At 40.0% G+C, this 26,755-nt stretch overlaps 2 long non-coding RNA genes across 6 annotated transcripts in view; one reads left to right on the top strand and one right to left on the bottom strand.

Moving 5' to 3' along the window:
- Window positions 1-26,755, top strand: part of LOC146436611 (uncharacterized) — a 101,732-nt gene that overhangs the window by 19,554 nt on the left and 55,423 nt on the right. For 2 of the 5 annotated variants that reach the window (XR_014852722.1, XR_014852721.1), the window contains exons 4-5: window positions 23,572-23,728; window positions 24,862-25,001. This is a non-coding gene — a long non-coding RNA (uncharacterized LOC146436611). Of the gene's footprint in view, window positions 1-19,868; window positions 20,272-20,571; window positions 20,819-23,571; window positions 23,729-24,861; window positions 25,002-26,755 lie in introns of those variants that run through there. The other 3 variants (XR_014852724.1, XR_014852723.1, XR_014852725.1) reach the window with 3 other exon arrangements.
- LOC146436612 (uncharacterized) lies at window positions 11,517-12,367 on the bottom strand. The gene is made up of 2 exons (XR_014852917.1): window positions 12,278-12,367; window positions 11,517-11,590 (listed from the first exon to the last, which is right to left on the bottom strand). It is a non-coding gene; the product is annotated as an uncharacterized LOC146436612 (long non-coding RNA).

Raw genomic sequence — 26,755 nt, 5'->3', positions numbered from 1 at the left:
GTGAGTGAGGAAGATCCTCTGTTCCCTTTGGTCTTGGCTTTCTGTGGGAAATATGAATTGCTGATTCCAAATAGCAACATGTAAGAGCTCCTGTGATGAGGGTGTGTAAGAGCCCATTCAGTTTTACTTTGATTATTAGGTTACTGATTTTAGTACAAAATACATAGCAAAGCAGTCATTTCTATGCAGAGTACCTGGGTTCTCCAGCTGAGAAAGACAGAGGGGCAGCCATGTTAGGGCCTTCTCACGATGGCCTTGGGAGGCTCTTTCCAGCACCAGTGTGCCTGGAGCTCCAGGCTCTCTAGATCTCTCAACCCTAACCCTAGCCTAATTCTTGGGTGGTGCATTATTGCATTTTAACACTTGACATGAGCATAATTTACACACGCTCACTGCTTTGTCTTACATGAAAAACAAACTCTCTACCAGCAGATGCAAGAAGTCTACTAAAGATTTCATGTTATTACTGTTTACAGCATTTGTTGTAGTGCTGCCTGTTACTTACCACATTTAAGAGTGTGCCCTTGTGCTGTGAGGGGTATGAGTCTATTTGGAATGATGGTTCTGGAAAGAATGTTGACACTAATTCAGCATTGCTACATCTGGAAAGATGCTGCTCTCAAGCAAAGTGCAAACTGGGACTAAGCCTGCTGTGAAGAGTGAAACTAACCTGGGGTAAAAATGGTTTTGGGGGAGATGCAGACCTCCTGGTTTCAGAGACTTCTTGCAGTCCTAGTGCAACACCAGTCAGAAAATAGGCCCTGTGTTGGAGGGAGCACATTTGCTGAGGATATGAGGCAGTGACTGGTCAAAGGAGGGTGTATGCAAATCTGAAGCTCTGTCTCTAGCACTTACCATCCTCCAGACAGCAACTTCTTCCTCCTCTCCCAGAGGAGTGCCTCTACTCTAGCCAGGCGTTTTAATGGGATTACAAAAATTCCTGGGTAAAGTGCAGTGCTTTCTTCTGTCTGTTTTCCATCTGAAAGTGACTCTGTTTATTTCTTCTTTTGGCTGTCCTTGGTGCTTCTGTCTGACCATTTCTTCCTGTGTAAGTAGAAAACCCCGCTGTGTCTTCAAGTTCAGACACTGTGGTCATCAGGGAGTTGTGCATGGCCCTACACAGGGGCATCACACAGGTGGTGGAAAGGTGAGGAAAGGTGGCATCATTCAGTGAGAAAAGGTTAAGGAGTCCCTAACTTGGCATCATGCCCTCTTACTGTTCTTGTTCCCTGCACCCCTTTGCTGTCTGGTGGCTGGCTGGCAGGGACCCATGACCTGATGAGGTGCTATGCAGCTGTAACTACCTCAGTGGTGTCTGAGACATGGTCAGCCCCACTCTTGTATATTTTAGTTCTGTGTGCTGCTCTTCAAAGAGTGGAATTATTAAGTTCTCTGGAAAAATTAGTTTGTCCTGTCTTTATTCATCGGTCTCTCACTGTGATGAAGGACTCTTTTTTGGTTTGGGTCTGTCTTTATCTCCGTAGGTCTACCTGACAGAATGAAGGTGTGATTGCAGTATGTTGGCTTGTCTTAATTTAATAACAGCAGTGAGGATACAGCAGCACTGGCCAGCAACCAAGTTAGAAAGTCTCCAGAGACTTTGTGTGTGTATCTCAAGGTATGTTGACACTGCCGCAACTGCTGCTTGCAGAGATACCCTGAGATAGCTGTTAATAATCTCACAATGAGTGAATTGTTACTTAGCAATGACTGAGTTCAGTAATTGTCACAGAGTTTATTCTGCTCCTTGGGTGAGTTTTGCAGCTTGTCCTGAGTAGCATGCTGCTGTGGATGGGATGCACCTTTTTTAGCTAGCAGGAAACAGGGATGATCATTTTGGATAAGCAATATGAATGTACATCCAGACACATCCTCAGCACATATGGAACCAATGCTAAGAGTCTAAAGATAGAAAATGAGGCAAACAAAGAGAAGACTGGCTCTATCTACAGCAACTTTATGTCAGGGGAGGGATGGGGACAAAGCATTGTTTCCACTGTAGTGCTGGGAGTATGAGCCCATGCCAGAAAAATGATGACCAGAACTGTTAAAATCCTCCCATGGTGCCTAATTCTGGAAGATACAAAATGCTGGCAGAGAGTGTGTCATGCTGCAGAACAACCTGCCACTGACTCAGAAGTGGTAGAAATAGAGCATGAAAAGTGGGCCTCCAAGCCCGCCTGACGATGTGCGGATGTTACCTGCCACAGACCCATCCCTGGGGCTCTCCTGGTTTACCCTGTGGCATGGCTTATGTAAGCTGTCAGACTAATGAGGGCCCAGGGAGCTGAACGGAGTGTCTGGGCTCTGCACTGGCAGCCAGGGCTTCTCACTGAGCTCTGCCTGCCTGCTGAAGGCTACAGCTTGGGTCTGTCATCCTTGCAAGTGGGTTTGGGATGCCAAAGCCAGGCACCACCTTTCTGTGCCCATTCTCTTTCCTGAAAAAGGGCTCATCTCCCCATTCCATCCAGCAGAACTGGACCTTTGGACTTGAAAATAATCTCAGTCTTTCAGCTAACAAGATTTGTCCTCACGACATTTTCTTCCATTCTACTTGGGGCATCACTTCTACATGCTTCTAAATTTGATAGGACAATGGGAATGACCTGCACATGGAGGTGGCCCTTTTATTAAAAATAGCCGGCTTTGGTCTGCAACATATGTTCTAAATGAGATGCACTGAAGTTTTTCAGGAGTCATTCAGGTGTGCTCCCCCACAGGTGTAGACTGACTGTGTATCACTAGCCAGTGGAGCTTTGCCACAACAGATCCAATCCAGATTTGGGACAAGGGTCTGGCCAGGATCTTTCTGAATCAGTGTTTTAGTCACACACAGAAAACCACTCGGGACTTTGTTTAAAGCTTGCCGACAGGAGCGATGAAATAAGTGATGTGAAAGCCGGGCCGTTTGTCCTACGGTTCTGAGTCGGAGCCGTCAGTTTCCTGCAGGTGAGTTTGGAGTTCCAGAGCCTCCCTCCCTCTCTCCCTCCCCTCCTCCGAGCCCGCCGAGCCCGCACTGCAGCAGCCCCACCTGCTGTCGGACGGGCAGGACGCTGCTCCCTCCTTCCCTGCCGGCTGCTTCTGCCGTGCAAGTGACTCACTTCACGCCGCCCTATCTCCTTATCACCCTCTTTCACCCTTTTACTCTCGGTTCTTAGCGGTCCTTGTGTTCGTCATCTCTTATGTTGACTTTAAGGATATCTTATCTCTGCTTGCAATGCGCTAAGTAAATTTACACACGCTGTAAGTGCTTGATAATAATAACAACACTAATCTCTTGCTTTTACTAGTGCTTGATTTCAAGAGCTCTCGGTAAAGAAAAAGTTACTCAGGCAAAGGCATAACTAAGGTTCCTGAGAAGGTTTTATTCTAAACCGTGTTTTGAAGTTTTTTTCTCTGTAGAAATGAGAACACCACATGTCTGCCCAGAATAAGAGAGAAAATAAATGAGACTTTTAAATTGACAATACTTGTAAAAAGGACAGGGTGATAAAGAATGTATTAAGGTACTTTTTCTTAAATTGTACTTAAATTATGGGTTTGAGATGAGAGCAGTGATCAGGAGTAAGGCTTATTTACACCACATAATTACTTTGAGATGAGGGTGCTTTGGAGCTGAAGATTTTTATGTCTAAAGGCTTTCTTGTGTGTGTGTATATATATATATATATATAATTTATATATATTTAAGGAAAAATTCTGCAAAATACTTCAACTCATGCCTGTTTTCAACAACAGCTTTGTTTTAGTCAGTGTGGATGTCACTGAATCAGGATCTAGACCATCAACTTTTCTCCCCCTAGAAAAAAGCCTGCAGTTTACAGTGATCACTATATCCCCAAGTATTTTGTTTTAGAAGAGTTTGTTAGCCTACAGTGTGACATATTGTGTTGCATGTTGGAGTAGAGAGGGACTGAAAACAGCAAAACTTGCCTCTGGAATGAGATTCCAAACATTTTGTTTATGAGGATTCTTTAGACTCATGCATGAGAAATATGAAATTCAGAGTGCATGTGTCTATGTGTTATTTCTTCTTATAGGATATGGTATGCACAGGTAGAAGTAGAGTGAAAAGGTGTTGTTATTTAGTTGGGGAGAGTGTGGGAATAATTTATATGATTTGTTTCCAAAGCAAGTAGAATTAAAGTTCAGGCATTATCTGAGATGGATGAAGCTTTGTCCAAGATACTCTGCAAAAAACCAGCAACGCAGGCTCCAGCTGACATTGGGAAACCCTTTGTATTTGTGACGTGACATGTGTTTTACACCTGGACTCCTAAAATTTTTATAAAAAATCTGTTATTAAGCCTCCATATGTCATTTTGATAGGCTGATAAAACAGTTAATAGACAATGTTGAGCATCTGCTCATTTTCTGCACATTGAGAGCTGGATTCAGCAGTGAAGCAAGATTTTAAAATATTATGAACCAAAAAATACCTTACTGTGAATTCTGAACACATAACCAAGGTATTTATTTTATTCATTAATAAAATACACTTTCTCTCAAAAGATAGTTTAGATCTTAATTTTTAAAAAGGATGTTTGAATTTCTTAGATGAGTAAATGTGTTTGCCCACGTCTCTGCCTGATCTGCTTTATGCCTGTGTAACCCAGCAGGGAGAGCACAGCAATTTTTGATATTCTCAGACAGAGCGAATGTACCTTGTTTTGAAGATGAGGGAGGCACAGTAGTGGTTCATTTGCCATGTGCAGGTTCTCCACAGAGGTTACACTTTACCCTGTGAGAACTTAAAATGTCACAACTGCCACAAAGTGCAGTGAGTCCAGAAACTCAGTGCAAGATGTACGAAATAAAGAGGAGAGGGAACAATGTAGCTGCTGCTTTTCTTGATGTCTTTTGAAATATGAATATAGGTCATATTTACACATTAGATACAGAGATATATACGATGTTTCACTTTTAGTACTTACTACTAAGTAGCTGGAATTTGAATTGTTTTCTTAGTATAAAGCATCTTAGTAGGTTCCTCTGATGCCAGAGTCATCACAGGGGTTTGTAACAAATAAGAATGTGCCCTGGCTTTATCTTACAGGCAGGACAGCCCTACCCTTTCTAGGAATATTAGTATTCATTTATCTTGGAATCCAGCAGCACCCAGGCTGAGACATCTGGTAGCAACAGCTGTGTGGCAACTCAGTGTTTTGGTGTCTATAATATTCCTATGTGAGTGCAAAGTAGATTCAGATGTTTGGAAAATCACAAAAGCAGTAAAAAAAAAAAAATTTTGTGAGGAATTCAGTAGGCAAGTGGGTCATCCTTTATTACAATTCTGTTTACAAGTGGTGTAGTAAACACTGTTGAACAGTAATCTGGACCTCTGAAGTGTCGTGACAGGCTTTGTGGAAAGTCTTGTTTCTGTTACTAGGCACAGCTCATAACCAAATAGAAGACTCCAAAGTGATTGATTAATCTCTTCTTCAAATGCTTGTTAATAAGTTGGAGAGTTTTTATAAACATGGCAGCTAAACAAATGTATGATCATGTCTATGCACAGGCTCCTGTCAGTCTGCTCACTCAAGAATGTGGCAAAAAAAGTCTATTGAGTGGTATTTCGTTGTTTACTCAGGATTTAGCTAAGCACATTAAAAAAGTCTGAGTTAGCCAGCAATCTGACTATCCCTAGATTACATGGCTGAGGTAAGATTTGTAAGAGGAAGTTTTTAGTTTATTAAATCTACAGCTGGAGTTAGGAAAAAAATACACAGCATTCTGGGCATATGAACCATCCTTCGGGCACTTGAGAGGGATTGATGGCAGCATTTGCTACATTGAAAGCTCAGTGGATGTGAACTTATGTCTGTTTGGCTCAATTACTGTGCTCTGAGCAGTGTAATTTAAATATTGTGTGTTTCCGGAAGGTTAACGTTGCTGGTACACTTCATGCTCTTCACTGTAAAAAGCAAGCACTTTAAAAACAAGTGACAATCTCCCATTTGCCACTATGCAATCAGTGAAACTGTTCTGTTAAGATTTAAATTTTCAAGGCTGAAGCCAATTTGAGAGGGGTGTCTTAAATTTGTTAGTCCACGTGAAACAAACACAGAAATGACACTGTAAGGCTGGAGATGAGGGGCAGGCAGCACACCAGCCAAGCTGGGGGCTAAATTTATTTCACAATACTTTCAGGGGAAAGGCTGTGGCCTGGGAGCAGAATTGCCCACCCTTGTATGGTTTAGAAATTTGTCAAAGGTCTACTGTCACTGAGGCAGACACTTGCTGAGTGGTGTCTCACAGACAGAAATTCTGCAGCTTCCCTGGGAGCTGTAGTGCTGCCGTTTTGCCTTGAGGTCATTGTCTGTCCATGTGATCATGAGGACAATCCCTTCTCCAGGCACCCTTACAGATTGCTGTGCAGCAGGAAAAGGTGTGGAGTTAGTGTGCATTTATTTATACATTTATATACAGACCAACACTAGTGCAATTTCAGTGAGGGAGAGCAGAGCACAGACATGTCGCTGTGAAGTTGGTCATTGCGTTGTGAATTCACCTAAGCTATTGCAATGATTTGTTCCTATGGCTGTGTTCTAGGATACAATCCCAGTCTTAAATGTCACCAGCGTTTAAAGTAAAGCTCATTTTGTGCTTTTTTCATTTTAGATGTTCTTACCAGTTTCCTAGCAAACTTTTTTGAAGTCCAGCTGCAATATAGCAGACTTCGCAGAATGACTGTATATATATATATTTGGATTGTCTTCTTGACTTCCAATCACTTCAATTAAGTGGCCTGTGATTTTTATGTTATAGGACATTGGAAAAGATGCACCTGCCAGTTTTATTTCTGTTTTAATATTGTTGGAAGGGGTTTGGAAGTTTGATCTAAGTATATTCCCAAAAGTTGAGATGCTTCCCTGAATCTTTCCAGTTTGCTGGAGGAATATTGTGGTGGGCTTTTTTTGCTGGAGGGCAGCCCAGGGTCTTAAAGGTTTTTTTGAGACTTACAACCTCTGATTCTTGGAATTGAAATGTAGAGGCCAAATCATGAGCACCTATATGGGGGTTTCTAGTGAACTCAATGAAAATCTTGTATGAAATATGTGCTGTCACATGCTGTGTTGTCTTCTGGGCAGATCAAAAATATACATCAACATTTCTCATGGAATAGCTCTATTTTTGACTTAGTAGCAAATGAGCAGGAGCTGGACATGACATACAATGGAAAAGAAAATGAAATTTGAACAAGAAGAAATCTTTCTTTAACTATTTACAGAGTAGCCATTTGTCAACATCTGGTAAGTACATATCTATTTTAAGGAGTAGAAGAACATTTGAAATGTGCCACTCATATGTGATTTGAGTCCTAAACGTAGCTTGTGGTTATGAGTCTGTCTTTAGCATATTGCAGTGTGCTGCCCCAATGCCTTTAGGTCACATAAACTTATCTCAGATTTAATTTTCTTTCAGTGGTAGTATTAATTCAGGAGTTGTTACATTTTGTTTGCTTAAAAAAAAATCTGTGTGATTTTTCTTTGCATTTTGCAAACCTCATCATTTTGGAATCCTAAATGAACTGTTAAAAGAACTATTTATTATAACCCTATTATAAGGATATATTTTGACAAAGAATGTGCATGAGCTTGATGGTGCATCAAAGCAAAAAATCCAAAATGGGTTTTGATTTTAAGGAAAAGACTTGAACCACTGTCAAGATCAAAGTATATTTCATGTACTGGAGTCCTGATTCAGCAAAGCACGTAAGAAAGAATTTCAGACACAGTGAGCTTTGGTGGCAGCCAGTGAACATGATTGCATTTACTGCTGGGATTCTGGCTTCTGAAAAATCCCAACAAAAAAAAAAACAAAAAAACAAAACACTGTTGCCCACAATGAAGCCATCAAAAATATTGTAATCTTTCTTCATTTTCATATCCTTGCACAGCATTTCTTACACAGTTTGCATTATTCATAATGAATTGCTTTAATCAGAAGGACTTAAAGTTTTAAAAGTTTCTGCATCTGCAGATTTGTTTCTCTTGGTAGATGTGGTTCAGTGATGGAAAATAGCTTGTGTGCTTTTCCATGTCCTAGTAATCTTTTAATCAAATAGCAATGCTTCATGCAATAGACTTACTGCTCTTCCTCCTTCTCTATCAGCAAGAGTCTTAGAATATGTATGCTGACACCAAATAAATGAAAGCAGTACTTTTTTTTCTTAATGGAAAATGCCTGGTAAGACACTCTGATTCCTGACATCCCTCTTTGTTTCTCAAGCACACCAGTGAGGGCTTTCAGCCAGACAAATGCTTTATGGCAATAGTGCTTTATGTTTTCGTAACACCCTTCTTCTAAGGGTTTAAAATGCTTTACAGCACTAATAAATTAAGCCTTACCACATCCTATGTGGTAGGTAACTATTATGCCTATTTTAAGAGGGCCAGACTTTGTGGAATAAGCTACATTCAACATGCCAGTGTACTGTGAGCAGCCATTCAGGGTTTCATCCCAGAATGATCATGTGAATGCCGTCTACAATGGAGTCTATAAAAGAGGTACCTACAAGGCAAAGCACTAGGACTTTTAGGAGCAGTGTTTGTCTTGGGGCCTTGTGCAGAGATCTTAAAAAAATTGTGAAGAAAACTGTGATTAGACACCAAGAAAAGTCTTGGAAATAACTCAAGATGAAAAATCCTAATAAATGAGGAAATGAAGATTCATCAGTCTGAAAAGCTAGTGGAAGATGGTCTGGGGGAATTAAAGGGAAGATTTTAGAGTGGAGGAACCATGACCAGATTTTCTTGGCTGCAATTCAAAATGTATAGAAGCATCTTGTCACCCCATAATGCTTCAGCTGAGATTTTAAAAAGTCATGATATTGTTAACAACACTCATTCCCAACCTGAAACCCAAATAACTATCGGCAGCTGTACTAACTCAGCTTTTAAATCACTGCGGTTGAGCTGCAGCTCTGGGTGGTAAAATGAATAGCTTAAGGATTTCAGCAATATATTTGTGTCTGAAATAGGCACCGGACTGGTGGCACCCCACAAGCTTGTGCAGGTGTGGTAAACATCTCACCACCTCTTATGCTCATGTTCCTCTGGAGTCTGCAGAGACAATGACTGCTTATGTTTGAGGAAACACAAAATCATGGACAAAACTATGACACCAAATATGTAAATGCTCAGGAACAGAAAAATCTAAATTACTTTCAAAATTAAGCTCAGTCATTGTGGACAGGCATGTGATGGTCTGGATTAGCTGGGGTCAAGACATTGATCAGGGAGGGACTCCTCCCAACATAAATTAACATCATATGATAAAGTCAGTGCTTCATGGCATGCTTTTTGTTAAGTTGTTAAAAAAATCATATCATACAGGGATAACCTCATTATTCTGTTAAGATGAAGCACGGAATACAGGCACCAAGGAATATCTTCTGTTCTGAAATATTCATAAGTTTTTTTGTTTTCTTTTTCTACTGACACAAACAGTCAAAAAGCAGCCTGGAGGAAATGTCCTTCGCTTTTGGAAAATGAGTTGGTAATTTATTCACATAAGGCCATGTAGTCATTTTGAATTAGCACATTGTGGAATCTACTAATAAAATGAAGTCAGTTTACATTTTAAACAACCTTTAATATTTGTAAAAGTAAATATCCCTTAATTTCTCAGCAATTTAGATGTAATGGAAATTGTCAGAAATTTTAATTTCTCCCCGTTTAGCTCACTCACAATGGCTGTCAAACAGTCAAGTGATATGACGTAAAGTACTGCTAATCGTTTCAGCACAAGACAGTACTTCAAAGGTAAGGCAAAGGATGTGCAGACACTAATGAAATTTTATTATCAGAACATAGAATTAGAATTGTGACAAGAGACAATGGTTGCAGTGACATGCAGCTAGAATGTTAAGCTTCTGAAATCTCCAGGCTGAGTCTCGCAGACAAAAATAGCTAAAGCTACAGACTTCTTAATAGTCTTAAATGGAAATTGAATGGGCTCAATTAATCAAACGAACAAACTGGAGGAAATTTTAAAAATGGCTCATTCTATAGTTTCAGGCTATTAACCTGCATGGCCACTATGTCCTGTTATAATGGTGTGGTTTGGAATCCATGTGTTGCTCCTGTGAGAGTGTATGTTTTTGTAATTCATAGGAAAGCATGGAAAACTCATAAGACAGCATGGCATGATGATTTTTGTAAGTACCTGCTTTGGCAGACCCCACCTAAAGCAAGTCTTATTTCACATGATCAAGCCAATTCTGTCTGTGAAACAGGACTGCATATTTCTGAATATGTGAGCATGAGGATTTTGCTTCAGAGCAGATCACTCATGCCCCCCAGCTTATCCAAGGTAAAATGATGAATTCAGTTGACCTATAGGCATCCCTTACTATTTTGGTGTTCACTAAAAGAGTATCTGCTTTGCAGAAACCTATGAGACTCTCTCAGGTTTTAAAGAGACAGCTTTGATACTAGTGGGTTCACTTGAATTGAGTCCTAAAGTATTGCTAAAGTAACTGTCATTGTCCTCTCCTCTCCTCATTCTTCTAATTCTCTGAACTATTCTATGTGTTCTGTTGCCTTGTGAACCTCGGCAGCTGCAAGGGGAAATTAAAAATGCCACATGGAATTTATTAGGTTTGCTTCCTTTTGAATGTGATTTAAACTTGGGTGAGAGGGATCAAAGCCTGGAAAATTCTCTCTCCTTTGGAGGGGACCTGTCCTCTGATGTCAAGCACTTCATTTCTGATTCACAGATTAGTCCCACCAGAGACATCAGAGATAAAAACTATTTGAGAAGGGTTGGAAACAAAAGATACCCATCATAATATTCTGTAAGTATGTTTTGGGCCCTTTTAGAGAATGTCAGTTCCCTTGGAGTTCTGTGCAAATATAAGGGCTTTATGAAAACTAACACCCAGCATGGATGTGACAGTAAGGAGCTCTGCTGCAACTTGCCCAGGACACAACTCAGCAGGAAATCTGCAGTGTTAGGCACTGGCTTTTCTTCCTCCACCTGCAGAGTAGCTATTGGCATTGGGGAAGGACACAGAAGTGTTTTGAGTGCAGAACTGAGACTGAAAAATTGTTACTAAACTCCTCTAGTGTACTGGTCTCCTTATAGTACAGTTTCTAGCTTCATTTTAAATGGGGGTAGAAGGTGTACTGCTCTCTTTAGGAGATCATCCTGCACTCTGATGGATCTCTTGGCAAGGAGGGAGATGTTGCATAGGGAAAAGGTCTCCAAAATTATACTTATTTATTTATTTAACCCTAATTTATTGGCCCTACCATATAATTCCATGGAACTGGCAATAACACTGCTTTCTAAATAAACAGGTAGGGCTACATTATATATCAATAAGATGTTGGCTTGGCCTGGCAGGAAAGTCCAGATTTTGAGTCCTTGTCAAGGCTGCCTGTACCTGGTACTTTCTGCTCAGAGCTGCTGCATTTTCATTCCAGGGAATGTGACTGTATCCCACTGTCCCTTATCCTGTTCTCTTCTTGTGGTGGCTGTATTTTATTTTTCCTGTTTTCTCTTAAAACCTTTAATTTCTTTCTCTCTCACTTTCTTTTTCTATCCCTGTAGTTCTCATTCTTGTGAAGGGCATCTCCAGAGTCTGAAAATAGATAATTCACATTCCCTTGTGTGATTTCCTGTGCCACACTGCCACTCCCCTGCCAGTGTGGAGTGTAAACATGTAAGGATTCAAGCTATGCTAGTACAGATACTTGCCAAGGGCAAACTGTAACCCAGAGTGCTTGATCATTAGCTGAAAGCAAACTGCACATCGTGCATGCACATATGTTGTCTGTTTACAGTTTTGATTCCATTGCTAAGTTATGCAAGTCTACCAGTCAGGGAACAAAACCAATACCATATGTTTGGTGACTAACCAAAAACATGATTTGTCCTCACAATAAAATGAAAGGGGAGGAGGGGGGGCAGGAAAGAGTCAAAAGCTTGTATTCCACTTAGCTATGCAATTTGGAACAGAGGTGACATGTGGCTTGAAAATATTTTGGGTGTTGTGTTAATAGTAAAAGCAGAGCAAATCCTGAATGGGCAATACTCAGCTGTGTTGCTGCAGGGAGAGTAAACACTGCCACATGGCTCATGCAATGCAGCCAGAGCTGTGCCTGTGGTAAGTATCTGCACCAAACTGCTCCACAGAATTTACCTACTAAGTAAGAGTTCCCACTAAGTTTCAGAGTCTATCAATTAGTTCATATGCAGGAGACTGCTTTGGATAAGTATTCAGAAAAGGACTGAAAAGGACTGCAGAAAAGGAATCCTTAGGACTTACTTATTCAAGAAAGTTGTTCTCTCTTCTCCAAGCTCTAACCTGGAGCTGAAGTTTCTGGACCGTGGTGACGTGGCCTCAGCTCCAGTGACCAGTGGGGTGGCAGTTCTCAGTAGAGAGGGTGTTGGAGGATTAATGAACCGGAGACTATGATTTGCTTATGGGGTCACAGAGATGTTCAAAATGGATGGATCTGTAGTCCTGCCTGTTGTATCCACTGCCAGCTCCTCTGATACCTTCAAGCCCCCATCAGTGATGGCAGGGAAGCTTTATTGGAATGTAGAGTTTCACCACAAGGGCAAAGGAGTATGTGACTACCTGGCAGAAAGCTTCTTAGCTTCCTACGGTATTTTTGAACAACTAGCTTCCCTTGAACTGCAAAATCACTATCATGTAAAATTCATATATATCTTGGAAGGACTGTTAATTAAACAAAAGGGGATGCAAGGAAAATTCAGATGAAAAATGTGTTCTTATTGGGAGCAAGAAATTGTTGTCCTGGCAACAACAAGCATCTGTGGTTTTCTCTTTTGTTTTTTTAATTTTTTTTTTCTCTTTTTCCCCCCTTTTCCTCTTTTTTTTTTTTTTTTTCCTTCCTCCCCTCTTTTTTTTTTCTCTCTTTTTTTCTTTTATTGGGAGAGGGAGTTTGCCCTCTCAGGTATTAGCTGTTCCTGTAAGTTATGACATCAGGGTTAGTCCTTCAAATAGAATTTCATGCAGCACTCTGCAGCGGAGATCTTGATGCTGATTTTTTTTCTCATTGGACTCAGACTGGTATAAAAGTGGCCTTGCAGAATCAAGCTCATTCTTGGGTGAGAAGGTCTGTCTTAGATAATGAGCCACTACTCAAATTTTAGTTCAAATGCACTAATGCATTTCATGGAAACAACAGTTCTTGGAAGTGAAAAGCTTTATATGCAGAGGGAAATTATATAGAACTTGTTTATCTTCAAATTAAAGTGGCTCTTGGCAGATGAATAGAAAACTGCAGAGCTAATGGGCTTAACTTACTAGTGCATTGGCACTAGTATTGTGCTCTGGATTTGGATTAAACTATTAATTATTAATCCAAACCTTTCCTAACAGAGTTGAAAAGGCATGGATAATATTTTGGTAAGGGGAAAAACCTTGAAATTGTCATAAACCTTCTCTCTTCACCTTTAATACAACCTCTTGGTTTTTAATTACTCCTGCAAAGTGGAGCAATCACAGGATCCTCCTGTGACATTTTCAAGTTTTCTGTCTGCTCCACTTACGAGAAACAAATGGGTCTGCTCAGCTCCATCTAGATTGAGTTTTTCATGAAGTCATTACTTCTGTCACAGGGACTATTTTCAAATTGAAAAATCTGAAACAATAAATGATGGTGAAGCAGTTAATAACTGTTAAGAAATCACATTTGGAAAATTGCATTTAAGCAATAACCTTTCTCCCTGTAATTAAATGACAGAAAGGTCCTGGTTTTAATTAAGTCAGCAATTTATAGTTATGAAGCTATACTTCACTATGCAGATTAGAAGATGATAGGTCACAGAACACCCTGAGTGCATTTTTAGCGGAGCTGATCTGGTAATTACTCCACTGTTCAGTGGTGACCACAGTGAACCGTATCTCTAGATTAAACAATTTTCTTTTCCCTGCTCCATGATGTATAACCAGGATGAGTAAATGTACCACTAGGACTGCATCGAACATCTTTAAATTAAAATGGATTTTAAATGAGGGGGCATGAGCGAAGAAAGTAATGTTTGAAGAACAGCGGTAAAAATGAATGGGCCACTAGGCAAGTCTTGCAAGCAGAGAATATATCATTGTTTTACAGGGCTTTCGATCTTGTGCCTGAATGTTTGGTGCAGATTTATGAGGAAGTAAAATGCTAATGTTAGTGTATTTATAAACATATGATGGGGGTTTCATCTATAATTTATTCCCAAGCCCTGCATTATGCAGCCTATGAAAGAAAATGAAATGCTGTGTTGGACAGCGAAAGGGTTCATTAATACAGCTTTCACATTTTATTTAACTAACCCCTAGCTCATATTACACATTGATTATTACATTGTGAGATGGTTTTGAACGCTTATTGTGTTCTGCTCCTCAGGCCTTTTGCTAGCTACTTCAGTAAGATTTCAGCAGCATTCAACTGTCTTATTCCTAGTAGCACTAAGTATATTCACTTGGCCTTCAGGCATATCAACAATGTATGTATATTTATGGATTTTATTTCTTTTTCTGAAAGAGTTGAGGGAAAAGAGATAGAGCTCAGTGTTACTGTTTATTAGTAAAATGTGTTATTTTAGTTAGATACTCACAAATGACCTGTACTCAAGTTGCACCACAGAATCAGTTCCAATCAAAAGTAGCCAGTGTAAGCTTTGCTGAACCAGATTTTGTAAATAAGGAATATTCAAATAGCACTTAAGTTCACAGTTACTACTTCCTTTTACTGGTAAACAAACTAATTCATTGACCAGAATAACTTCCTTAATGGTCAAATTAGCTATCAGTGTAAATTGCCATCACTGTGTGAGAATCTCTTAAGATTTGCCAATATATTCTGGAATTTACTTTCCAAGCTCAATTTTCCCATATATTACAACAGAGTGCTTGTCGAGGGGGAGGGGTGGCATGTGTAGAAAGGGATGAAAAGCCAGTTACAAGATGATATTTATGGAAGTGGACATCAGTAACTATTGACATTAAGTGAAGACAGCAGATGATGGTTTTTGAGTTTACTGATACAAATACTTGCTTACAATTCCTTTTTACTCTGTTTGCTGGGTGATTGTTTTATTTTTATTCTCAGGTTTTTTTCAAACCTTATTCTGATTCTCTCTGACTTTAACAAAAGGGGCTTCAGCCAGCAGTAGGCATGGCAGGATTATATCAAGGTTGAATTTGTCTAAAGAGGCCAAGGAAAAGAAAGGCAAAAGTAGCATCTCTCAAGCATAGTTATTTTCTTCCCAGTTTTGAGAGGGGTTTTTTGGGATAGTGGCGTAGTGGGTTTTTTTCCATACAGCCATAACTTTCTATTTGCTGAGAGCATCAAGGAATAATATCCAGCACTGACTGCCAGGTTTCTAAAATATGTGGTTGTTTAACTAAATGAGAAATTGTTTTAACAATGATAAGCCTGAAAAGGTCTCATACAATCAGATGTCTTAGGAATTTTCTTCTTTTAAAAGAGGGTAAATCTCCACTATAGACATCTTAGAATGCTGAGGGAATATGAAAAATAATGGAAATACTTCTTATTTCTTTTTCCTTTTCCTTTCCTTTTTTTAAGTTGATGGGATTGCCATTTAATTTAATCAATGACAGAACTTTGTAGTTTCTCCACCGCCACAAAATATGCACATACCATGTTTATCCTGTATAGAAAGAAACAAGCTTAGCACCTCCTTTGTACTCCTACCTGTATATAACTTTATTTTGAGACATCCGTGTGTCTACAATGAAAACAGAAATTATGGCTGTTGTGTTGGTTTGGTTTAAATGTGAGAGCAAAGCAAGGGGACAGCTCTTTGGCTGCTCGGTGAGCAATGGAATTAAGTCCAAAGTAGTGGTCGTCCAGTGCAAAGGATGCATTTTGTACAGTCTACACAGTCCTGGTGAAGCTGGGCAATCAAAGTAGGAAACAGTTGGTTAGCCTTAGGTTCAATGACCTGGACGTGTTTTCACACCTCTGAGTTGTGAACTCTTATCAGATGCCCCAATACATCAGGGTAAGAACATCTTTCCTCATTACAGTTGGCTTGTCTTACTTCTCTTTTCATTCTCCTCTCTTCCTTTTATGTTCAATATTTTTATGGCACTTCATTTCTTTTTTTGTCCTTATCTCTACTGCTGTTTACAATCCTCAGTGGGTACCACAGCATACCTAGCTGAAGATATTTCAGAAAGCTACTGTCTTGAAAGAATCCAGCACTGCAGACTGAATTTTAGGTATTTTTAAAGGTTTCTTTTCGGAATGTGTGGCATTTGGAGTTAAAAGGAGCTGCAGAGCCCTATTTCCTGAAGATGTAGGAACAAATAACACAGGGGCCCGAATGCCTTCTGCATAACACTGGGGACAGAGTCCAGTGTAACCAAAAATGCACACACATCCAAACTGCAGGATCTACAGTCTGTTAGAGCTCTATGAAACTTGAAGCACAGAGATGAGCATCTACTCTCTTCTAGCAATTACTGTCTGTCACACCAACTTCTTGTTATCAACAGAGCTTCTTATCAGCTCACTGGAAGTTGTTAAAGGCAAATGGAAATATATGAGATTTTAACTGGCTTCCACAGAAATGTGAAGTTATCCTTAACTCCTGTGTTAAGACAATTAGCTTAATCAGGATTTGTTTTATTGCATCTGATGAGCATGAATTTACCATTTTTCCTTCTGAAACAGCTGGAATTACTTACACTTGGAGGTATAGATTTCCTGTCACTCCTTGCAGAGTCTAAGGAAGTTCATGGCAATATTCCCTGCAGACAAGGCCTTTAAAATGGCTGTCATGAGGCACAGAGATGTGAAGTAAATTGATGACAGAAGAATTATGTGTAGGACTTGCCCTTCAGTGATCATGTACACCTTCCCCTTATTAGGACATCCAGGGGAAGTCTCCCTTTGAGACAGCCCATTTTTCCTATGTTACATCCAGAAAAGAGACACACAATTAAAGTGGGCAGGAAAGCATTTGAATTATAGAGAGGTACATACTTCCCGATGTGTTTGACAGTGGAAATCAGATAGGGAAAGCTGATGAATTTTTACACTTCTCAGGGGAAAAAGTGAATTTGAATCAATGTGACAAAAAATTGTCAAGTGGCGCTAGCATGCTTTGGAAAAAGCAGTAAAATCCTTCCTGCTTCACTTTTACTGTGGAGTTCTTGAAGAACACCTTTTCAAGTTCATTTTAGCTATGGTAGCTTTGCAGAGAAGCCTACTGGAAAATGCTGGAGTACTTTACCATGCCGTGAATCAGATTATCTTCTCTCTCAGCACTTTACCTACAGGCAAGGATGGTGATACTTACACTGACTTTCCAGCAATCTCTGCAGCTGCTCAGTTTCTGATCTGAAATTCTGCATCTAATGTTGAAACAATTACACTGATCAGTTTGAATTATTCTGTTGGCTCACTGTGATGTTAAGAAGAAGCAGAGTGCACAGATTAGCATGATGGGTATTAGCACTTACTCATTTCCTCCTTTGGCCGGTGACTCTCTTTAATGACACAGAGGTTACATATTTACCATTACAGTTGGGAAAGCCCTTGTGGGAGGTGCTGTACAAGCAGCACAAAAAACCATCCCTGCTGTCCCTGCCCAATCGTGCAGGAATATCAACATGAAAGTTGCAGAGACCACAGCTGCTCCTAAGAGTCCTGAGCTGGAATGGGGAATGAAAGCTGTTATTAACTAACAACTTTTCCCTGTGTGTGTCATGAGCTAATAAATAAGTTGTCTCCATATTTAAAGGCTGCTGGGTGCTCTGAAGCCTTACGGCATTTTATTTCCAGGATTGCAATGTCATCAAGATGGACATTTTGTTACTGTCAATGTTAATGAATGTTGGGATTTGAAAGTAAAGTGTGAAGCATTTAGAGTCTACATAAACTAAATTATGCATTGTGGCAAGATTCTGCCTGAAACATGAAGCTCAGCTCTGAAAAGCAAGTGTTCAATCAACTTTCTTCAAGAGGTCAGTCAGGACATGGACTTGTAGATGTCCATAGCAATCTGAGCCTTGGTTCCTAGAGGCTGCTTGGGTCAGTGTGTTTTGGGGAGTACTCTAATTTAGAATAGCTTTGCAGAAATTTCAACAGATGCTGAGGATCAAAATGGAAAGCCACAAACATCAGGTCCCTGTGCACTCCATTCTGTCCTTGGGTGCCCATAGTGCTGTCAGCCTGGACTGGTAAGTTTGCACAGTGAAGTATTGGCTTTCTTACCCTTAGTTTTGATGGGGAAAACATGAGGTTTGTTAAGATGAGCCCCCTAGAATTTTGGGTTTTTTCTGTCAAAGAGAACCTTGTCAGTTTTCCTTGTGACTATTAAAGTGTTCAGCCTTCTGCTCAGCCTCCTCATAGGACGAACCTCAGACTCATATTTTTTGGTCTCTGCTTATAGGCTGGAGAGCTGATAGTATTAAAATATTGTGTGTTTTGCTGAGCAGCCTGACAGTACCACCAATAGATCCCTTAAATCTTCTCAGATTCTTGAAATCTCTCGGAGTATTTTACTGAATTTTCTGCTATTGCACTTGAAGAAAAAGTGCTTGAAGAAACCATGACACAATGTACTTTTCTTATGTACTGTTGAAAATTGCCCAAACAGGTCACTTATACATCAAAATCCATCTATTCTATTTTTAACTGTATTAATTTGAACAAACAGAAGATAACAGTATCATACTGGTATTTTAAGTATTAATATCAATAAGATAATATGTAAACATTTTAGCAACAGTCCATTAATGAGAAATGGTGACTCCTTATTCTTCCAGAGGGTCTTTGCCAACCTTGTTCCAAGGGCAGTCAGGAGTCTCATGTTGTGTAACATGTGTCTCTGTTACATTGTGCTCCCGTATGAGCTGCAGACTTCACAGCAGGATACTTTTTCTTTGATTGCATCACTCATGTCTGGCAAGAACAGGACATCTTAAATGCTGTTTTTACACTTTGCAACACCCAAATGGGAACTGCAGATTATGTTTGCTATGTCTCACCTCAGGTGTGGTGCTAGAGTGCACTTGTCTTTGTGAAGAGTCCCATCCTTAGCTGCAGTTTTGCCTGGCTTAGGGTGGGAGTAACATGGCCTTTTTTTAATGGCCACTCATTTAAAATCTCATCTAAAATGGCAGCATGTATTCTTAACTGATCTTTTTAAATGTTAAGTTTTCTGTCTGTACTGTGACTGTACAAAGAAGCTATTTAAAGCCTTTCTTCTGTGAAATGCTTGATGTGAGTAAAGACTGAGTGTTAAATCCGTTATATAAGGGATGATATTCACCTTTGTTTGTCCCAGCACCTTGCTGTGTCTCCCCATCGACTCACTGGGACCCGGTGAAGGTCACAATCTGTGCCTGAGTCACCTATTGAAAAGTAAGCACAGAGCACACTAGGGGCATGGCAAGGCTGGTTGCCATTGGGGTGTTAGAGAGGTTTTAATTGTTAAGGGAAAGGGGTGCCATGGCAGTAGCTAAGGAAGGGACTTGGGGGCAGTATTTTCGTATGGTATCTTGAGGAGCGGCTTGCCTGAAGTCTACAGGGTGAAAAATGTTCTCTGCAACGTTGCTGGCAGCAATTTGCAGTCATTTCTGGTACAAATGGACGCAGCTCTGTTCTATTTATGGAAGGTTCCTGTAATGTGCTCAGGCCTCCCACTGACTTCAGTGAAGCTGTGCCCACTTACAAGGCTGGTGAACCTGGCCTGTGAACTCTGCCGGTCACTCATCAGGTCTGAGATACAAAGCCAGCCTGAAAGCTGACAATATTTATGTAATTCTGCCTGAGGATTGCTATCTTGGGGTGAACCCAGCAAAAAAGAGAAATTTTGCATGCTCAGACCAAAACTAGTAACATTTAAGTACTTAATTTTTTTCCTGGAAGATTTGTCCATTAACTTTAATGAAGCTTTTTCTAGGCTTACAAGTCTGAAGAGAGCTATTAAACAAAAGGGAGAGAGTTTGCTTGCCAGGCATTTTCTCTGCTCCCTCAGTTCTGTTTCTTTATAGCCAGAGAAACACTTTCAGCCATATATCTTTAGAGCAATGCTAACACTTAGTGACCAGTTAAGTAAATCCCACTTGTTAAATTCTTGTGGCTGCATTATGCTGGGAGCCTTACTCTAAGGGCCCTGTTCTGTCACTGCTTGTTTTTTTCCACTTTAGATGAAGTGACTTGGATGGAATACACGGATTGGTGATGCAGGAGAAATCCTCTTCTGTAACTGAAAGGTGGCACAGTGTGGCACTAGAACTGTTATTTGCCCTTTCTGTAAAAGGTAAGGCAAGAAACTTGTTTGATTTCCTGGACCTCAGGCTAGCAGGGCAAAGCCTGGACACAAGCCAGGCTGTAGATGGGTTTCTTTACTTCTGACTCCTATTCCTGAATTAGGTGTCAAAGGTCTTGTGTGGGATTTGCTGTCTTAGGTCTCTTCAGTTTGTCCTTGGACAAGTGGAATTAGAAAACTAAATGGCAGTGAGTCACTTTAGAAGCAGTGTCTCACTCTCACCTCTGTGACACCTGCAGTGCCTCCTTCCCTTCACAGTGGTGGACATAAATGTCCTGAACAATCTTACAGGTTCACGTTTGGTATTCCAGAGCTTCCTCAGGACAGAACCTACTCCTGCTGATGTCCTTCTCCGAGACCAGAGAGACAAATGATACCTCCGACCATTTTCCTGCCTTCTCTGCAGGGTGTGTGTCCCTCCTGTAGCCCTTGCACTTACCAGCCCCTGAGTCCCTTCACAAACACCCAGGTACGACATTCATCTTTCCCTCTTTGGTGGGACTGAGGCCCATGGGTTCTGTATGGGCTCCACTTTAAGGTGAGCACCTTATCTGTACAGGCATCATGGCTGTTATAATCTTGCAAAAAAATGTCCAAGGTTTCTTGGTGTACCAGATCTTATTTCAATTACAAAATACTATTTAGAAGTCGTAGCTCAGGAGTTCTGGCCTAATTTCTCTTACAAATTGCTTATATGGATTTCTCTTGCTAGAAAATTAATTGACCATACAATAAACTATTTTCCCTTGAGCAGGGACTATTTTGTTTCCTATGACGTTACAGTAAGCTGTCTTTGGGCCAAATATTTAAAGGTATTTAGGTGCTTAAAGATGCAGGTAATGTGAATTTTCCGAAATACCTAGCTGCCTAATACACAGTGCTTTCAGTGGGAGTTGCCATCAAAGAGCTTCTAAAAATCCCACTGTGCACCCATCTGCTCCTTTAAGCACCTGAATTCCTTTAAAAAACAGGTCCTTCCCTCCATCAGTGGAGACAAATTTTATTTTTCCTAATGGAGATGGAGCTTCTTAATACATTTTCTCGGATATTGCCTGCCACCTTTAGCTTATTTTCATTGTTTTGATTATGATGTCAAATCTAGTTGATGATCATGTTTATGCAGTTCCAAGCAGAGCGTGGGCACACAGCATCTATCCTTTACGACACGAACTTGGCACAGCAGCTCATGTTAATAAATCAGGGCTAAGAGGTTTGTAGGCAAGCAAACTGTCAGGAAGTTACTGCAACTTTTGCAGTATATTAAATGATCTGTGTTTTGTTCTAACTTTTTAAACCCTCTTTGAAAACCAGTGTTCTGTTTCTCATTAGTAGGTCTTTGATCCAGTGAAAATATCAGTCCCTTGAGTTAATATTTCATCTGACTATAGGGCCATGTAATTTGCTACGACACTAAGTCAATAGGTCTCTGCTGGCTTACCCCAGCAGGACTTGTATGTGTAGGCAAAAAAATTCTCTGCAAAACATGAATAATGTGGGTCTAACCAAGAATTTATTTCTCTGGTTAACCATAGGAAAAAAGTGGAGTGTGAACATCCGTCCATCTAGGCACAAAAGAAGCTTTAGGGAAAGAACACATTTCACTTTGTATCAATTCACATTCTCAATTTAATACATAAACAGGAGTGTCAGGACATGTACATCTTGCAGAGCCACAGAAATAGCAGTAGATTGATCTATCATTATTTACTGGCTTGGCCATCCTATTTATATGCTTTCTATTATAATGTACTTAGAAACCTCAGACAGTCCTTCTGCATTAACCTCCACCTTCTGTCCTCATCTCTCCCTCTGGCCGCCCAGTGCTACATTCTGAAATTTTAATTTCATTGTGCAAGGTGCTATAGAATGAAAATAAACATTTGTCTGTGGAGAGTTTGCTGAGTCTAGAATATTCAGTGTGGCTTAAGCTAATTTAAAAACAAGTGACTAAAATCGTGCTTTTACTTTTTAAGGCTTTTCCAGCAATATTTCATTCTGTGGTCTCCAAAGGAGTGAAGCATTTACGAATATGCATTAATCCTCACTGGGAATTGATCCAGAGCTTGTTTTAAGCATATGCTTAAGTGGTTTGTTGAACTGGGGCCATGGCTGCCCAGACCCATCTCTGGATGAGATTTAATTGAGCAATGAGAACATTGGAATTCATTTACTTATATTTGTGGGGTTAAAGTATATAGATAAATAAATTTTTAAATAGTTATTGATGAGATTTATAAGGATTTGTGCACATCTGATATTTGTATTCACTGCATGAGAAAGGGTCAGATCTTCACTGTGACTCTGCAAAAAAAAATCTTTAGTGCAATACCTGCCTGATACTGTGTCTAAAGAACAAGCAAATATTTTGTTATGTTTTCACTATGCTGAAAATAGATCTTTGTTGTGTGGTTTTGATCCTTGCTTGGTTTTGGCTTGGGTTTTTTTAAGATTTGTTTTATTGTATGACTGTCTTGGGTGTGTGATGAGGAAGAGCCCTATTGCAGAGTACCTCCTCCTCTGGTTGATATGTTAGCATCTCACTGACCCACTGCAGCTCATTCATGAGTTTTCAGCTCTGACAGGTTGAATGCCCAGAGTGGTCACTGATTAGACTGCCACTCCTAATATTCTTATCCCTGCAGTTATCAAGCAGGAAAATAGTGACAAGCACATCTAAGCAGCGTGGGAAATGCAGAGTCTGAGAAACCATGGACTTTGGCATCTTATGGCATTTACTGAGCCTGCAGTGGCATTCAGTGTGATAGCACAATAGTCTGGAGCAGAAAAGGAATCCAGAACTTGGCAAATAGAAGGCAAATCACAGATGATATTTGTGACTTGTACATTGCTGCATGATGCCTTAGGGGTAGGAGAAGAATTTCAGAGTCCTGGGTGATTCCTTTGAGCTTGGTCGTTTTGTGTTCAGTTGTGGTACTAAAGAGATCTGACCCTGAAATTTCAGGGCCTCCTCCTGAACTCCAAAATCTCCATTCATCAAGATAAAATTCTCAATCAAGTCACTGGGAGTTTTTCTCAGACTTGGGGATATCAGAATTTAATGGCCCTTGTATTTTTTTTTTCAAGAGGATGGTTTAAAGCTTATTTGTTGCCATAAATGGGGATTTCAGACCTCATGAAGGACATTCTATTTTTCCAGGTTTTATTGGAGAGGAGTTCATCTTTTTACTGTTTTAGAGCATTTTCTGATTGACGTGGTAAAATGAGATCTTTTTCATTTCATTTTGGCAAATTTCTTTTTGCACCTGTTTTTCTTTCCCATTATTTGTGCAGATTTGAGTCCCACTCCTGCCATTGTCCTGACTTCTTGATGAGTTTCCAAGGAACATTTTTTATTCCCAGACTCCTTAAATTCCCTGGGCCAGTACCATAGGCTGAGAAGTATGCAGTTGGTCATCACCTGGGATTTGCTGAGGCAAAATTAAATCAGGTAGAGCTCTAAGTTGAATCTGGGTCTCCTGTGTCTCGGGTGAATAATGTCTTTATTCTCTAGAGCTTTTTTCTTACAAAAAGTTGGAGTTCTGAAAAATATTTCTCTGACATTCTTCCTACCAAAAAAAGAGAAAAGGAAGGGTGGGATTCCAGGAATCAGTATTTTCCAGTGCATTTTTTTTGTCAGAATACTCCTGATTGGTTATAATTGTTTTCTTAAGAGCACTTTTGCTTAGGTTCATATCTAAAAATATAAATTCTCCTTAGAATATGGGAAGTGCCATGTACCTTTAATGAGCATGAACCTTTAAGGGACATGCCTCTGAAGTTCCACACATCTGAAGGACGTGCTCCAAAAAAAGTGTTATGGAGCAGAATTAGGAAAACATACTGCATTAGTAACCCAGATGGGTGAATGTAAATCCCCTGACTATGGTGAGCACTTCCACGTAGCTCTTTCCTGTCTTCTTACCCTCCTCAGTTCTCCTTGGTCAAAGGAGAAAACAAAATAAAAAGCTAATAATTGGTCTTAAGAGGTTTTGATATGAGTTAAACCTTCACAACAACTTTCCTCTGTTATAACCAAAGATATTCACTGTTTTGGGGTAGGATGTTAAAGCATTTGAAAATTCCCCATGTTTGCTATTTACACTAACCCCACAGTCCTCTTATAACAAAGTCAGTTTGTAGAATCTTCATAGCTTTATGCCCAGGTTGTGTGATGTGTTCCATGGCCCATCTTGCCCCTTTTTCTCTCTACAGCTCTCATCACTCCAGCTTTCCTACAGCTCTCATCCCTACATAAGGGAAGAAAGCTGAAACCAGTGATCAGGGTGGATGGAAATCCTCAACTTGAATAGTAAAAAAATAGATAAAACAGGACACTTGATAAAGTGTCGCAGGTCGCAAGTGTAGTGCTTCTAATAACTGTTTTAAAATTACTGAGCTGTATAGAGAGACATGGGGAAAAATAAGTATGGCTTTTGTTGATTTTGTGACTATACATAAAATGTTATGCTGTCCTTAGAAAAGAGACTGCATAGTAAAAATTTGAGAGGTTTAGTGCAAGAATCAAATTAGAAGTGGGGATAATAATGGTGTAGAATGTGATGATTTGTCTTCTACTTCCAGCTGTTGCACTGAGAAGGAAAGGAGTCCCCATCTGCACATGCCTCTTGCCTGGAATATCAGGGACTTTGGACCCAGGTGGCTGAATTCTCCCACAAAAGCTCTGCTGTGCAGGAGGAACATTTCAGGATGCTGTTGTAAGCGTGAGTGTATCCATAATTCTGTTTTTAAAGACAAATCATTTCAAGTAGAGTGCATAGAGCTCATGACACAAACACATCTGGATTTCAGTTGTTGATCTGAAATATTCACAGTCCAATATGGTAAGAGCAGATGTTGGATTGACACTCATCGTAAATGTGAACGATCACATCACAAATCCCATATGTAGCTTATCTGAGAGCAGCAAAGCCTACCTGCCCACCCTTGGTTGTGCTCTGGGGTTAAAAATATCTGCTTGCATGTGTAATGTTAGTCACCACTCTTTTTTTTAGGTGTAGAAGATTATTATAAACCTCAAAAAGGTTTAGATGTAAACTGTGGTAGGAATTGAACTGACTGCCTTAATCTGAAGTACTTGGTTTGAAATGAAACATAAAAAAACCTCTTTAAAATGTTTAATATTATCATATTTTGTGCACAGTAAGCACTGCTGTGGAGGTCAATGGTATCAAACTTAATAGGTTGATCATTAAACAACATCAAGTATCTCTGCCTTCTGCTGAAGTAGGTAGAGGCTGAAGAACTTCTGATGCCTTTGAGGAAAAGTAGCTGAAGCAAGAGAAGTGTAGCTAAATAGGTGAGTGAAGGGGTCCATAGAAAGGTCAACAGATTTTTCAGAAGCTTTTCATTTCCACAGCATTTTGAATGTGAGTCCTGTTGGTGTGAATACTGCATACATGGACTTCTTTATGTGTTTACTTGTGAGTGTATCCAAGTACAAACTGGAGGATGTTGAAAAATATTTTTGATTTTTAAAATGTGACCATCTTCCAGAGCAGAATGCTCCCAAACACAAGAGCTGGGACCACAACTTTTGCAGAAGAAAAGCCCAGGTCATGTCCCCTTTCCTCCCTCACAGCCTCAATGGTTCACTGAACATTCAGATCTAGAGGACCATGCTCTGTTCTTGGTGCCAACCCTTGGTGTTACAACCCTCCAGCAGACTGAGGGATCCACACCAGGGTAAGTTTAGGCACTGTGGGATTTCAGTGTGTGACCAAGGATGAGTGAAAGTTGGCCAGTAAGAGATAATCGAGGACAAAATTAGGTATAGGTTGAAGGTAGAATGTTCATCCCAAGGTGTGGGAGAAAGAATCATAAAGACTCAAGACAGAGTCAAAGACAGGGTTAAGCCAATGAAAATCGTGTTGTCCAAAGTGTTTGAAATAAAGAAAACAGAACTCAGGGCAAAAATGAGAACATTTTGAGGAAGAGCTTGGAGTGAGGCATAGGAACGATCTGAGTGCATTAGGAAAAATGCACTGGGGAACACGGGTAGCAGTGAATGTGTGTGTTTTCATGTTACAAAGAGCACACCCTAAACTGAGCCATCTCAGAGTTTAAAATTATCCAGACTTAACTTCCTTTCCTAAGAGAGGATTTTATTTCTGGATAGGCAAACATTTAAAATCATAAAGGAGAAAAAGCAAGTACTTTCCTTGGAAGGATGGATGAAACATAAATCTTAAGCAGAACTATAAACTGTTGAGACAAGGCATTTTTGTTGGATTATGTAGCTCATATCAGATAGCAATAAATCAATCCTTCAAAGACAAAAGACTATAGAAAGAAGAATAAACCAAAGACTCTCCAAATAACAAAGGCCAGATACACAAAAGTAACTAAGGAGCTGAAGAGGCGAATAGATGCCTGGCAGGATTTTAAATGGGATCATTCAACACAGACAATCATCACCTGCTAGTGATTATTGGTGTCTTCAGGCTCCTTCAGGCCC

Source organism: Lichenostomus cassidix, chromosome 5 (assembly GCF_008360975.1).
Source record: "Lichenostomus cassidix isolate B80296 chromosome 5, HeHo_3.0, whole genome shotgun sequence".
NCBI classification, from domain to species: Eukaryota; Metazoa; Chordata; class Aves; order Passeriformes; family Meliphagidae; genus Lichenostomus; species Lichenostomus cassidix.
Note: the sequence above shows the minus strand (reverse complement) of the source record. Positions and strands in the feature narration are given on the sequence as shown.